Source organism: Miniopterus natalensis, chromosome 3 (assembly GCF_054644295.1).
Source record: "Miniopterus natalensis isolate mMinNat1 chromosome 3, mMinNat1.hap1, whole genome shotgun sequence".
NCBI classification, from domain to species: Eukaryota; Metazoa; Chordata; class Mammalia; order Chiroptera; family Miniopteridae; genus Miniopterus; species Miniopterus natalensis.
This window is the reverse complement of record NC_142083.1, coordinates 19,580,161-19,595,410: the sequence shown is the minus strand read 5'-3', so window position 1 is coordinate 19,595,410 and position 15,250 is coordinate 19,580,161. Positions and strand designations below refer to the sequence as shown.

Here is a 15,250-nt window from a genome sequence, read left to right as displayed (position 1 = left end):
ACAACATGGCCCAATTGTCCATGCACTTTACCTGCACACTGCATTTCTATTTTATACTTATTTTCTAAAAAGTAAGTTGCTTCCAGGAGTTATTCCAGCCAAGTTGCCCAGCAAGTCTATTAAAAAATCATGAGTATAAAAAATTCATATGTATCATCAAACATAGAGGAAGAGCAGAATCATGGATTTTGAGTTAAAAAGAACCCAGTGTGAGTGTGTGTGTGTGTGTGTGTGTGTGTGTGTGTGTGTGTGTGTGTGTTTGGAAGAGATTGGGGAGCCCTTTGGGCAGTCAGAGGAGAGTGTGCCATCAGTTCTGAATGGTGCAGTCTAGCTGGAGTTTCTTGGGAGCGAGAGCAGAGCCCACAACCCCTGCTCTCTGAGAGCCACTCGAGACACACACCTAACAGGTGGGGAAGGCTTTGAGTTGAATCTGAGACTGGGGTATAGACGGGACTGGAATTATCTTCACAACTAAAAGTTACTGAAAACGAGGTATCAGTTAGGGTGTGTTTCCTCTGATTCTGTAAAACAGAACACAATTAGTAAGTTATGGGAGAAATCTGTTACAAGTTTATACCTCAGTGACTTGAGACTCCCCATTCGAACTGGATGCTCAGCTCAGTGTGTGTGCTCTAGGCGTAGCATCCCGCGGGTGTCGGGGGCCTCACTCCCTCACGGCGCTTAGGCTGGGCGAGCTCCTGCGAGCGTAGACAGACTGCCCGCCTGCCTTCTGCAGGGGCCCCATGCCTGCTGCCCTACGTTAAGCAAAGTGCACGCCCTCGGAACCCCGCCTATCTACCCTCTATCTCCAGAGGCAGACCCCCCACACTTCTGGAATCCTTTTCCTCGCCCCGAACACCCTGGGGATCTCAGTGGCCCCCTCGCTGCTCTGCCACCTCGGGTCCATTTTCCTGCAGCATCTCACGGTGCCCTGGCACGTCTGCCAGTCCCGATGCTCTGCCACCTCGGGTCCATTTTCCTGCAGCATCTCACGGTGCCCTGGCGCGTCTGCCAATCCCGATGCTCCGCAAACCTCGGCCGGGGGATGATGCCCCCGGTTCACTTGCCGTGTGCACAGAACCTGGTGAAGGAGGAAGCGCACGCCTCGTCCCATTCGCCTTCTGCAAATTCCATTTTTTAAAAGCCTCCCTCTTCCCCTCTTTCTCCCCGCCCTTTCCCTCCTCTCTCAGCCTCTCCTAAAAGCAGCCTTGGCGTGGACTCAGGCTGAAGATTTTAGGGCAATGAACTCATGTCCTCTTTTCCAAGCTGCCATTCCACAAGGCTTTGAAACGTATAGTAACTTTTGGTTCTAGTGGTGGGTCTTTCTTTGAAATTAAAATCTAGAGAATATAAATATTTTATTTGTTACTCAGCTTGATTTCAAGCTGCACTGTTGGCTAGAGAAGAACCCCTAAACCAGCTGTGGAGGTTCTCCCTTGTTCTACAAGCAGGCCCTGATAGAGGTCTGCGGAACCCTAGAACTCTTAGGAACACAGTTTCAAAACCATGTTCTAGAAGAAATGAGGGACTATTTAAAGTTGATTAGCAAGGGAATAAGTTGGTAAAAGTAATGCATGTTTCCTTGTGATCCAAGGCAAAGTGAGAAACCAACACAACTGGATCAAGACCAGAAAACATATTTGAGCTTAGTTTTAATTATGCAGAAATAGATGATTTCCTTTCTGCTCCAATAAAGTTCCGAATGTTTTAAACTACTAACAGATACATGCAAAGATGCCTTGCAAAGGGTGGGTTTTAATACATAACATACAGTTTTGATATATGTGTGTATATGTAATAATTATTTGATGCATATGTTCAAAACATTTCTGTTTCAAGGACCAGCAGCCCTGTGTTGAGGAAATAGGAACAGACACGTGAAACAATGGTTCCGAGCTGGCACACTCGCTCAAGAAAATGTGGTATTCGTCAATATGGCAGTTTGGATTTCTTTCCAAGTTCATGGCTTCATCTTCTAGCCTTCTTTCTTTTCTATTTTCACATGAAAATGCTACTAAACTCTAAGAGAGCTATAGCAAATTTCAACCTTCACAGCTATTAGATGGTGGGAAAATGAGGGATATGTATATAAAAAACTTACTGAGGATGAGCAGACACTCCATTGAAATAATCACAAATAACACATCATCACGGACAGCAAAGTTAAAGGATTATTCTACACTCAACCATTGAGCCGGCTTTTGGTCAGGAAGGGTGTTCTTTTGGGGATTCACTGGGTGAAAGAAGGGTTTTTAGGAGGAAGCCAGTAGTTTCGCAGCTCAAGCCTTTCCGTGGTGGTCAGCTCCGAGGGATCCAATCATTGTAGAGTGCTCCACGGGCATTGATTATGAAGTGCTTGTGTCTATACAGGACAGGACAGGCCCGGATGTGTTCATTAGTTTCACTTGCAGACGTGCCATGGTGGGAATCATCTAATGGAACATTTGTACGACTTTGTGTTGAGTAACCTCCGACAGTGAATTCAAAAGGGAGCAAGCTACCTTGGCCAAATGTTAGTTTTTTATCATTTGTTTTCCTTCCTTTCAAAAGAGCTACATTATTTTTATTCTTTAGCCTGATTAACCCTTTGATCAAAGCCAAAATAAAACTATTTTTCTGATTTTACCCTTTTTTTCCACTTTTAAATTATCTAGGGCATTGTTTTGTAGACCCATTCTTACTATACCTATGGGTATGTGGTGGATCGCCAGAAACTTAATGTAATAAAATATGGTTTTATGACTATGAACTAGAACATGATCAATACACAATATGGTCTGGAAAAATTTCCCCTGACGTGGCTTAGTAAGCATTTCCATATATAAAGCCTATTTTTAATGTGCTGGGATTTTTAAACATCCCATGGATCCCTTTCCTCATCTTCCTCATCACTGTCATTTAAAGTTGGGTTTTCAAAGCCAGTCATCATAAGCAGGTGCTGAACAGAAATCAAAGAAGCCAACTGTCTATGCCCCAGTGTTGAGTAGATGGGGCCGTGGCTCGAGGAGGTGACACACGGAGTGTTCGAAGGTCCCCAGTATCTCGACCAGGGTGAGAGTCAAGAGAAAAGGTGCAGAAGCAGCTACTGTGCCCCGGCCCCTCCGGGAGCTTCCTCGCCCTCTCCCATTCCATCCCACCAGTGACACATGAAGGAAGATATGTACCCTGATTCAGAGATCCTCAACCTCGAGGGAGTTTGCTCCGCAGGGCATGTTGGGCAGTATCTGGGACATTTTTGCTTGTCATAACTGAAAGTTGCTATTGGTATCTAGCAAGTATAGTTCTGAGATGCTGCCAGATTAATGTACTGAAAATTTCAATAGTGCCAGGTGTAGAAACCCAGTCCCATTTCACAGATAAGGAACCTGAGGTCCTAAAATACCCACAGTTTGCAAATGACTCGTAGACTGATGATTTTTATCACTAAAACTCATTTCTCCTCGGGTAGTAATAATATCAGAACACACAGATCCACATCCAATTATAGACAGTTATGAATATTTGGAGACTATCAGCCATTTTATGAATGTGCATATTCCATCTGCAAAATCCCTCTTGCCATCTAATATAACATTCACAGGTTCCAGGGATTGGCAATTTGAGGGCAATTATTCTGCTTACCACAGAGGGCACTTTGGGGAAACAACGTCAGAATTGCTGAAGATACACAGACGCTCCACTGGAATTGACAACAAATAGTAAATCACTGATTGGTCTATGTGATCGGTCTACATGGCAGAGGTTATCTATGGGACCAGCACCCTCTTCCTTAGGCTGGGGAAGGTGGGCTTGAGTTGAGTCTTGCAGGATATTCAGGAGAAGGGCAGAGTTAACGGGCAGGGTCTTCCAGAGAGAAGTCACTGAGCTGATCAACGGCGTGCTCGGTTCAAAACTACATGCTAAGAACTCCTACCACCTGCTTTCGGGAAAGGAGGGCAGTGAGGGATTGCGGGTCTGAGAGAGGGGGCGTCAGTGCACCGTTAGTATTGGAAGTTTATCCTGAAAGGTACAGATTTAAATCGACAAGATCTTCAAGTTAAGGAAGATTTAAATATGATTTATATGTAAATTGGAAAATATGTGTTTCTCTGTGCCTCAACACACTCCAAATATATTTTCTTACCCTAATGCATCTTTCTAATGTTTCTAACTAAACTCTCATGTTAGGTTTAGACAAAAATTGGCTCATTCTGCCCCATTGCATGTAAGTGATGAGCATTAGTAACAGATAAAGTTACAAATACAGGAACCATTTCTCATTGAAGTGACATCTGGAAATTTCTGATTACATGTGGCCATGTGCGTGAATATATGCATATATGCGTATACTCGTGTATCCATAAATATATATTTATAACTTGTAAATGTATCATTGGTTTTCTCTGATAGGCATATCATATATCAGACATTGAATTCAGTCATTTAACTAATTCCACCTATGGTTAGAAAAACATCTTGTCTTAGCACCATTTATCAATTTCACTCACCTCCTAATTGCTGTTTTGTGGTTCCTTGTTGTATCCCCATGTAACAAAGTGTAGAATTGCAGCTATGCTCTGCAGAACCAAAAGCAAGATCTACATTTATCCCATTTGTGCACCATTTCTGGTAAAAGGTAACCTTTTCTCCAGTAACAAATCTGGCTATGTAGATTTTGTCTTGGGGAAAAAAATCCACACAATTGTTTGTGAGAATTGTTTGGCCACTGTGGGCCTTCTGGGCTGAGGGTCCCATTGTCGGAATCTTTGAAGATAATAAGAATGGGCAGGAGATCTATTCTCCTGGGAAAGCTAGAGAATTACATGTTGTAGTGTCAGGAAGGGAGCAGTCACTTTATGTGGGCATTTTCCCTGAAGCTGGTATTTAGAGGATTGTTTTCTCTGACCCTTGAGGCACTTTTAATTTTCTCAACATGGAAAGGTCGGTATTTCATCTCAGCAACAATTATGGTGAAAACAGCTCTAAGTTAAACTGGGTTGAAAGTAATTGTCCTCCCCAAATGGTACTATTGTGTATTGTTTTCAAAGAGCTATTTTAAAAAGAGAGAAGGGAGGGGGACAGAAAGGGAGAAGGGAGAGAGAGGGAGACCAAGAACAGAGTAAGCAAAATACCGAGTGGGGATGTGACAGATTAGGAGAGAGGATGTTTTGAGATTTAGAGGCCTGTCATCAATTCTCAGCTTCCTCTGTAGATTTGAGAAGTGCTGATGGAGAGTTCAACTTTATGCAGCGTAGGAGTTCAAAGTTGCAGAATCATCTTTGCTTCTGGAGCTCTCTGATAAATCTAATCCCAATTCAAATCTTCCTCCCTTTGGCTCTCTGAGAGTCTGCACTCTGATGAATGCCCTCTTGCTGCATCCAGTCAGCTCCCATTTGTTTTCTAAGTGGTCTCTCCCGCTCTGGGACCAGGATCTCCTGCAGGCCTGTAGTGGAGAGCCGTGTGGTTCCTACTGGCCCTCCTTGGTGACTTCCTTTTAGGACATGCACATCCCCCAAATCACCTGGTTAGGATGGAGCTGTCAGTCAGGGGCTTCCACCTCTTCCACAGAAACTGGACAAATGAGGCCTGCTCACCCACTAGAGACCTTTTAGGGACTGGAATGGATGCTTGGAGCCAGAGACAGTTTCTCTCCTTAGGAGATTTGGAATTATTAGGACCACTTAAGTATAAAACAATAACCTTTCACATCACGTAAAGAGAATCCTTCAGTGAATGAAAGCAGCGTGTGGAAATCAGAGCCAGGGCTTGGAAGAAGAGTCAGTTCTCTGAGGCCATTCCGAAAACACCTGAATTTGGCCAACCTAATGCAAGCCACCACCAAAATGTTTTAGTTACATCAGCACTAGATTCTGTTTTACCTGAAGATTCGCTTAAGGTCGATTTCTATTTCTTGTAGTGGGAATATTTTCTTTAATATCTTTTTATGACTGATTGTGATAGAAATAAAAACCTTCTGGTTCTGCCAAATATACTGATTTGGTTCTGCTGAAACCTAACCCATGCTCCTTGACTACATTTCTGCTTTAACAGTAATCAGCCCTACTTTTATGGCTTCTCTCACTAAGTTTTTCTACTTGCTCTGTGACGCTTGTGATACATTATTTCTGTCCAGATTTATTCCTCCCCACCCTGGAAGACTGAGGGCTAATCCTGTATTTTTGTCCATTCTAATAAATGGTTCTTAGTCTTTACCACCCAGCCCTAAGTCTAGTCAGTAGAACAGCAGTGATGGGGTACCCACCCTCACTCCAACCTTGGAAGATCAGTGACAGGGCTTCCAGAAACAGTAACAGCAGCACAGAAACAGTGGTGGGCAGTAAGCAGAATTTTGTCATCAAAGTGAGATCACATCCACCACTCTCCAAGGTTCCTATGTAAATATTTTTAAAACCAAGTCCTTGTGGGTCAAACTAGCCTGGCACTCATCAAATTTCTGCCTTGATTTATGTGAACAGAACTCTATACTCTCTGGTAAAAGAAAAGATATCAACACTCCTGCTTCTTCAATAAAAATGGGCTCTAAAAATAAAATGCTGACTGGAAAGCACATGCTCCAAGTCAAAAAGATTAATACTGGAAATCCTTAATTATTAGGGGTTTTCTCAGTTCTTTATGGCTTCCCTTTCTGGTTTTCCACTCTTGGGTTTTTACTACTTATTGGCCCTGGTACAAGAGAGCAGATACAATAAGATTTAATTTGAAGTGGACAGACTGCCACTTGGCAGTGCCTTTGGGAAATTTTAGTGGAACAGGTCACTGTGTAAACTTTCTGCCGTATATAACATGGGGATTAGTGTCAATTTAGATATCTCTGGGAAGCATGTACACACACCCATGCAGAAATTCATGCTCTCAACACACGCCAACATGCATGTGCAAGAAAATGCTGGAGTCCCCGGGGGCCCTCTCAGATGGGAATGAGCAGCCATGTCAACCTCACCTTGGAGAAAAGAGTATGAGGAGAGATTCCCTTTGAAAATAATACCTAAAATAAAATGTTTGATAGTCTCCTAATATTCATAATTATGCCAGGGCCTCCAACCTACAAAGCAAAGTTCTATAGCCCTGAAAAACTGAATTCTATCAACAACCCAAATAAGCAAGGACAGATTTCCCCGAGAACCTCCAGAAAAGAATGCGGCCTTACTGACACCTCGATCTTAGCTTCATGAGATCATGTTGGACTTCTGACTTACAAGACCATAAGATAATAAATTTGCATTATTTAAGCACCTAACTCTATGGTAATTTGTTACAGCAGCAATAGGAAGCTAATATACATTCTCTGGCATGGACTTGGACTCAACAGACCTGTGATTAGTGCCCTCCCCCAGCGCATATGGTAGTGTGTTCTTGGGGTGTTAAGCCTGAGGGCCCTCATCTGTAAATGGATATAATCCCATGTCTATCTCTTAGGCTTCTGTGCGGATAGTCTGAGAAAATACAGGTAAAGCACTCAGCATATGGTTGGCCCATGCGAGTTTTTCCTTCTACCCCATTGCACATCTGTGCCTCTCTGTCTGGAAGTATCTTCCTGCAGGTGTCTGCATGACATGCTCCCCCACCTCCCTCAAGTCTCTAATGGCACCTTCTCTCTGAGGCCTTCCTTGGTAACACTATTTACAATTTCAGCTTTTTCCTCCACCTCCATGCCCATTACTTTCTAGTGCTCTTTGCTTTATTTTTCCCATAGCATTTATCACTAGTAACTATATATATCAGTTATCTCTTGTTGTGTGACAAATTACCCCAAGACTTACTGACTTAAAACTGTAGACACTGAGTTGATCTTAAGTGTTCTCACTGCACAAGAAAAATCTTGACTAAGAAAGGTGATAGATATGTTAATTAGCTTGATGGTGGTAATTATTTTACAATGTTTTGGTATATTAAAACACTATGTTGAACACCTTAAATATATACAATTTTTATTTGTGAAGTAAAGCTGGAAAAAATACCATTTATTCTTTCACTATCTCTGTGGGTCAGGAGTCCTGGCCCAGGTTAGCTGGGTTTTCAAGCTTCAGGGTCCCTCATAAGGCTGCAAAGCATCAGTTAGAACTGTGGTCATGTGGACATGTAAGAGACATGTCCACTTCCTACCTCGCTCATCTAATTGTTGACGAGTCAGTTAACCGTGGGTTGTTGGCCTGAGAGCCTCAGTTTCTCCCTGGCTATTGCTGGAGGCTGATCTCAGTTCCATGCCACATGGGCGTCCCATCAGAGTGAGCAAGCCTAGAAAGAAAGACAGAGTGACAAGACAGAAGTCACATGCTTTCATATCTGAATCTTAGAAGTGACATCCCATCACTTTCCCTAAATTCTGTTTCTTAGAAGGCAGTCCTGGCCCTTACTTGAGGGGAGGCAATTACACAAGGAATGAATACAGGAGGCAGAGGTCCTCGGGAGCCAGGTCTTGGCTTCACATGAGAATCACCTGGGAAGCTTTTTAAAAGCATTGATGCTTTCTGGTTTCTGGTGAGGACCCTGGGTTGTGCTTTTACTTCTTGGGGCTTGTGTAGCCAAGGTTCAGGTCAGCCAATCAAGAACACCTAGGACAGGCATCTACTGTGAGGATGAAGACCATTCTCAGCCACAAACTGTTGGCATTCTGGAAAATGTCAACATCACTCTGAAGAGAAGCACAGTTATTGTAAAGGGCCTCAGAGGTACCCTGCAGAGGGCTTTCAGTCACATCCAAGTAGAACTCGGCCTCCTTGGAAAGAAAAAGAAGAGGCTCCGTCTGACAAGTGGTGGGGAAATAGAAAGGTGCTGGCCACCGGTCCCGCTATCTGCAGTCTCCTACAGACCACGATCAAGGGCGTTACACTAGCTTTTGTTACAAGATGAGGTCTGTGTACGCTCACTTCCCCATCAACATAGTTATTCAGGAGAATGATTCTCTTGTTGAAATCAGAAACTTCTTGGGTGAAAAATGCATCTTCAGGGTTCAGATGAGGTCAGGCATTGCTTGTTCAGTATCTCAAGCCCAAAAAGATGAGTTAATTCTTGAAGGAAACAACATTGAACTTGTATCAAATTAGCTGCTTTGATTCAGCAAGCCACAGCCATTAAAGGCAAGGATATTAGAAAAATTTTGGATGGTATCTGTGTTTCTGAAAAAGAAACAGTTCAGCAGGCTGTTTAAGATCTAAGCTGTTCAGCTTCAGAAATAAAGGTTAGCTAGGCCAGTTTGCAAGGGAGGAGAAAAAAGAGGGGAGGAGCACCCCTGGTTTAAAAGGCTGTATTAAAAGGGAGGTGCATTTTACCTCCTCCAAAATTTGACAGGTCAGAACAGCTCGGCCTGGCCTCCCTCACACCCTGAGTTGGCTGCATGAGTAGTGCTTTGGTTGGAACAGAAGGCAGTGTGGTACAGTAGAAAGACAATCAGAAGGACAGGGGTTTCTGCAGGAAATGAGCAGGTCCGAGCATTAGAGAAGTCCTCGAGGACGAGAAGATGTAGAAGCCGGATTGCAACCTGAGGATGAATTATAAATAATTTGAAGATCAGTTGCAGGCTCTCCAGGTTGAAGAGTAAGTTCTGAACTGAAACTGCCTCATGCAACTGCTGAATCCTCCATCTTCAGGTGGAGTTTCTGGGAAACATGGAGACTTGGGAGAAAGGGGCTGGCTGTCAGTGGGCATTGGGTTAAATGCTCAAATAGGCATTATTTATAGAACATCACTTTGAGTTTAGCATGTGGTTCTATATGGATATGTACAGAGATTTTTACAGAAATAATGGCATCTACATAAATAGTTTTTATTGTGTGGGTGACTTCAGTTGCTCATACTCCGTAAGAAAGCCAGCTCCTTGGAACTTATTCAAACAGATGTGGCTGGTCTCGAGGGTGGGGAATTCTATGAGTTGTCTGCAAGGACATCTAAAGGATTTGCATGGTCCTTTCATACTCACATTGCCCTGTGGTCAGGCGCTTTGGGGAGCTAGGGGGCTGTGGTCTGCATCTGTGGAGTTGCATGAGGCTGAAACCCTTTTTAGGACCAGGCCTGAAAGTCTGGCAAGGCTGAGAGGTCATGCGAGAAAATATGTGAAGAGACACAGAGCAGGATGAATTTTTAGAGATGAACAGGAACAGGAGTGAAAGATTGATATGCTTTCAGAGAGTTAATTACTTATAAGGGTGATGCTTCTCTTTTGCAGAAATAGTAAAAAATAGCAATTTCTCCAGCAGTCACATGATGAGATCAACAGGAGATTAGAAAGAATTACAAATTATTTTAAAGTGAAAAATCAGCACTGCAGATGGGCTCAGCAATGTAGAAATAATAGCAGGCTAAACATTAATATTATTACTTATTTTCTGTTTGGCTTGTTAATTTCCTCTATCATGGGATCTATCTTTTGCTACCGACCAAGAGATGGCTCTAAATAATATTTTGAAATTATTTCATTATTCAGTGTTATTTACCAGTGTTATGTGCCAACTACACAGATCTAAACAGCAAAGAATTAGAATGACAAAGATAAGTCATTTGTATTTTGCTATTGCATCTCTTTAATCTCTATGAATTTAAATATGATTAAATGAGCCCTTCACATAAATTAACAAGCAACGTGAAGGAAATTAATATCTCTGTTACTATTCACATTACTCTAATTTTTCTTTGAATATTTTAAAGTCAATAGGAATTCTGCAAAGTGTACAAAATTCTTCCATTCAAATCCTTACATCTTTCTCTTTTCATAATCAAAATATAATCATGGAATACTAGAGGGCCTTTTGGATACTTGGTACAATGTCTGCGTGTTATAAAGAGAAGCCACGGTGCTTGTGAACAGTTGCAGGTGTGATATGAATTCAGTGGCAGCTTTTCAGTAGGAATGGATCACTTTGAGTTGAGGGTTCAAGGTGATTGTGTGATCTGAGACAAGATGATTGACCTTTCTGAATTTTGAAAAAAGGTAGTTGAAATATGCAGTTATCTAAGAAGTTTACATGATCTCTAGAGAAGCAAATTCACAGAGATATTAAATATTCAAAATCTCTGCTCTTTGACATGAAAGTTTACCAAATGAAATTGTGTTTATAATGTTTTCTCAGTCATCCATTAATCAATTCATAAAATACTTATTAACTATCTCCTGTAGACAGGATTCTGTCTCACATTAATCAATTAGTTTGTTTCTAGCAAAACATTATGCATCACATAATGAAAAATATTTTCCCAAAAGTGCTACCTGGATTTGATTTTGTAATTATTTATTTTAAAAAATTATATATTTTAAGGAAACTGAAGCCGAAGCTCCCAGTTATCAAAAATAAGTGGAATTCAGACTACAAATATACCTGACTGTAAAGCAGAAAGGTTCAAACACTGACACAGAATAACAGTTATTTATTTTAAGAAGTAAAGGAAGTTTGTTACTTTGAGGCTGATGTGCAGAAACTGGTGGGCAATCTGTGTTTCAGGGATTATCCATCGAAAACTCTCTAGAGTATCAAACTCTCTAGGAAGTAGGACTAGACATATACAATTTTCAAGGCCCTTGGGTTGTTTTAATATGCAGCCAAGGTCAAGAACTATTGCCCTGAACTCTCTCATTCCCAAATGAACTTGTTGTCAACTTGCTAGCTAGATACTTGAGTGAAAACATGGATCCCTGCTAATGCACCAACAATGGGTGTCTTCTCTCTCAATAGTTACTTGCATTTTGATATGGAACTTATACCACCAGCCAAGTCACGTCTTCATAGTTTAGATAGTGCTTTTTTGAATCCTTTACCTCCTTGTAAAGATCACACAAGAGGAAACATTTTGATGCAAATTGTGCTAGCCAGTCAACTGGGAAGCTCAGTGTTCCAGATGGCCAGAGGAAAACTTTAAGGAGAGTGACAAGTTTCCCAGGTTTAGGAAGGGGAAGGGAATCATCAGGCCTAATCTCCTCCTTTTCTAAATCTGAAACTTTCCCAAAAGAAGCCTAGACAGACAGCATTTGCATGCACTGAGCCACTAATGGGAGGCCCACATCTGGAGGTGAGCTCGCACCACACTGCTCCTCTCTAGAAGTTAAAGAGGTCTTTATGGACTGAGCAGAAAATGACCTCTGTCATCCGTTAATGTCACTTGAACAGTCTCTTACATGGGAAGTCAGCTTTGCAGGGCTGTATTTGCTTAAGACCACAAAAGAGTGAATTCCCAGTAAAAAATCATCTAGTATGAAAAGGGACACTATGGGAAGACCAGTTTCCTTCAGAATTGTGACATGTGGCCTCCCTCCTGGCCCATGTCACTTCAGCTTGTCAGCATAAAATTTTCATTGATTTTAAGATTGATTCTGGAACTAAACTGAAGGGTGTCTTTACATGCTTGACTGTAATATAGGGAACGAGATGAAAAGCAGTCAGTAGAGTGAGGTTAGTAGTGAGGTAATAATACAAATAGTGACACTGAAGGAATACCAACATATGTTTGTAAACAGCCATAGGATGGCCAGAGTCAATGAGATGCCAAAGGCCAGGACAGCCCGTCTTCTTGACTTTGTCTTTTAAATCCATGTGAAGTTACTCATGGCCCTTAGTTTCAAGCAGTATAAATCTTCCAGCTAATTTAAGCAGAAAGAACCCATTAAGAGAATGCTGAGTAGATCACTGCTTCTGCAGGAGAATCCGAAGGCGAGCCCCTGAGCTCCCTGCCACAGAGCCTGGCCCGCTGAAGGACCAGGCCCGCAGGCCTCCCCGGCTGCTCCTAGAGCCACGGCTCCTGCTGCCTCGGGAGGCGGAGGGCACTGCGGTCGCTGTCTCCACCACTGCCTGGAACTGACTGTGCTTCATCTGCTTCGTCTCAGACCTGGCTTCCAGTCCAAGCCTGGGTGTCAGAGTTAGAGGGGACTGCCACCTCAAGAGGAGGGGGACTCCCCAACAGAAAAAGGTGCTTGCGCACAACAGTCCTGAAAAAATAACTGTCTTCTGTAGGTGGGGCTTTCAGACAGGTGTTCATCTGTGAACTGTGAACCAGATGGCAGGGAGACAAGTTCAAAAATCAGGGGGAAGCTTTCAGAGACATTTGACACAGAAGTTTAGGCTTAGGTCTTATATATCTTTATCCCATGTTTATTTCATTTTTCTAGGAATTCATTTTTACTAATTTTTCAGAAGTATTGGTCTGTGATGGATTAGAAGCAAAACAAAACAAAACAAAACTGGTCTTTAACATAGAATTTAAAAAGCACTACTTCTTACTATTTAAATATATTTGTTTGTAGTTTGTACTTAGTAAAACAAATTCCAAATCATGTAGGCCAGGGAAAGTTTTATATTTTTATTTAATAATAAAAATAATATACTGAGTACTTATTCTATCCTATCTCTATTGCATGTTCCTTTAAGCCTGACTATCCTAGGAGGCTGATACTATTTCTATTCCAATTTTGAAGATGAGAAAACTGATCAACAGAGAAACTGAGTAAGTTTCCAGGCGATCGTAAGTTTCTAGGCAGTCTATTTTCAGGAAGTTTACTTTTACCCACCAAGTCGCACTGCTTTTTTGCATGCTAGAAAGTAACTTAATAGTATTATTCACTGTCAAAAGTTGCCCTTTTTGGGCCAGATTCACTATTTTTCTGAGTAAGCTAAAAGCCATTTTTAAGAACAATGGTTTGCAAAATAGATGATTTTATTATTTTGCTGGATTTGTTATCATTGTTTCCAAATTTGATCAAGTTCATTTTGGTAATCCTGTTGTTTTTTTGCAGAGATCGTGTAATTCTCTATAAAAATATATGTAATTCTTCACTGAGATTTGAATTCTGGGAATGTCTCTGTTCTGCCTCATAAAGGGAGCTACCGAGCATAAAGTCCCATGAGGCAGACAAGGAGTGCTCACTCCAGGCCATCTACTGCTTCTGGTTTCACTGACCCATCGGAGCTGAATATAAGCGCGCCCCAGGATTCCAGGCCAGGAGTGGTACAAGGACTCTGTGGGACCCAGTCCAGGCTGGTGTCAGAGTGCAGAGCTTTCCCTGGGCATCCGACTCCTCTAAGGTGTGGCCACATGAGTCGGGAAATGTCTGCTCTCGTGACCAAGAATCAAACGAGCTTCCCATTCTTCATAAACAGCCAGGATTCCTATAAAACCCACATTTCAGACCTGGCAGAAGTCTCTGCACAGAACCAGAAATACATCAATGCTCTGAGGAAGGCGGTATTAGCAATGAGTCCTGTGAAGTCAAATGGCATTTAATGCCCTTAAGTCGGTCTCTTCTCTGTTTATACCCCATTAGAAGAAAACCTGACTCTGGTCACAGACTGTTTTCTTCCATGATCAAACCCCTGAGGTGAAACTATTGAGTTTGCAGAGCAGAAATAACATGAGTGTGGGATCTTCAGGCAGTTCTTTAGAAGCTTAATACAGCTCCAATCTCAGAAATTCACGTGGAAAAATAAGATAGCATTTTTTAACTAAAATATGTATTATAAACTAAATGACTTTTTGATAAGTCAGTCTAGTCATTTTTAAAAATCAATAAAGTAAGGCCTAGCCTGCTCTATCTTAGTCTCAGACATATTATCATGAATCATCTCATCTTTCAAGTTGTCAGGCAACTCTCAGCAGTTGAAAACTTCTTCAGTGTAATTAAAACCATCCTATCCACATTTATCATTCACACGATAGTATGTACTCTTCAAGCATTTGAGGTGAGATAAGAAATATGTGCATAGTTTTATCTACGTTTCCAGTGTTGGCATAATGATGGTCTTGGTATAGACGCTAACCGAGAGCAGTGTGACAGGGCAGGAAATGCAGATGAATGCACGTTCCCAAGCATTTATTCATGACAGGACAGTTTTAAGGTTTAATTTGTTTTTGTTTAGCTTTTGGTTTTTCCCAGAAGAGAAAATCCTACCAGTGTGTCCCACTCTTATTAAAATAGATCCTGAGATACTCAATGGTTTTTAAACTCATGTATAGAAAAGCTATTATTCACAAACGAGGTTTCCCACACATTGGTTTCTCATCACTAGTTATATGAATAACAATTTTGGGTTGTAAGAAATGGGTTTTGTAACCCCAAACTGGGCATTATGAGCTCACTCATCACTTCATAGGTGGTGAGACAGGCATCCTTTTGTTGGAAAGATTTTGGCAATGATCCAAGATGTGGTCTTGGGTATATTCCCTTAAGTCCTAGATCAATGCTGCAAATTGCCACTTCTGTTAGTTATTTCTTAAACATCTGGAAACAATTTTTCAGTGGGTGGCAGAGGACAAGAGTATGTGGCTAGAACCT

The 15,250-nt window shown here is 41.8% G+C and overlaps 1 protein-coding gene and 1 pseudogene across 1 annotated transcript in view; both read left to right on the top strand.

Moving 5' to 3' along the window:
* Positions 1-15,250, top strand: part of FBXL7 (F-box and leucine rich repeat protein 7) — a 298,532-nt gene that overhangs the window by 250,713 nt on the left and 32,569 nt on the right. The gene's annotated exons all lie outside the window — the stretch shown is intronic.
* LOC107540543 (large ribosomal subunit protein uL6 pseudogene) lies at positions 8,491-9,582 on the top strand (annotated as a pseudogene).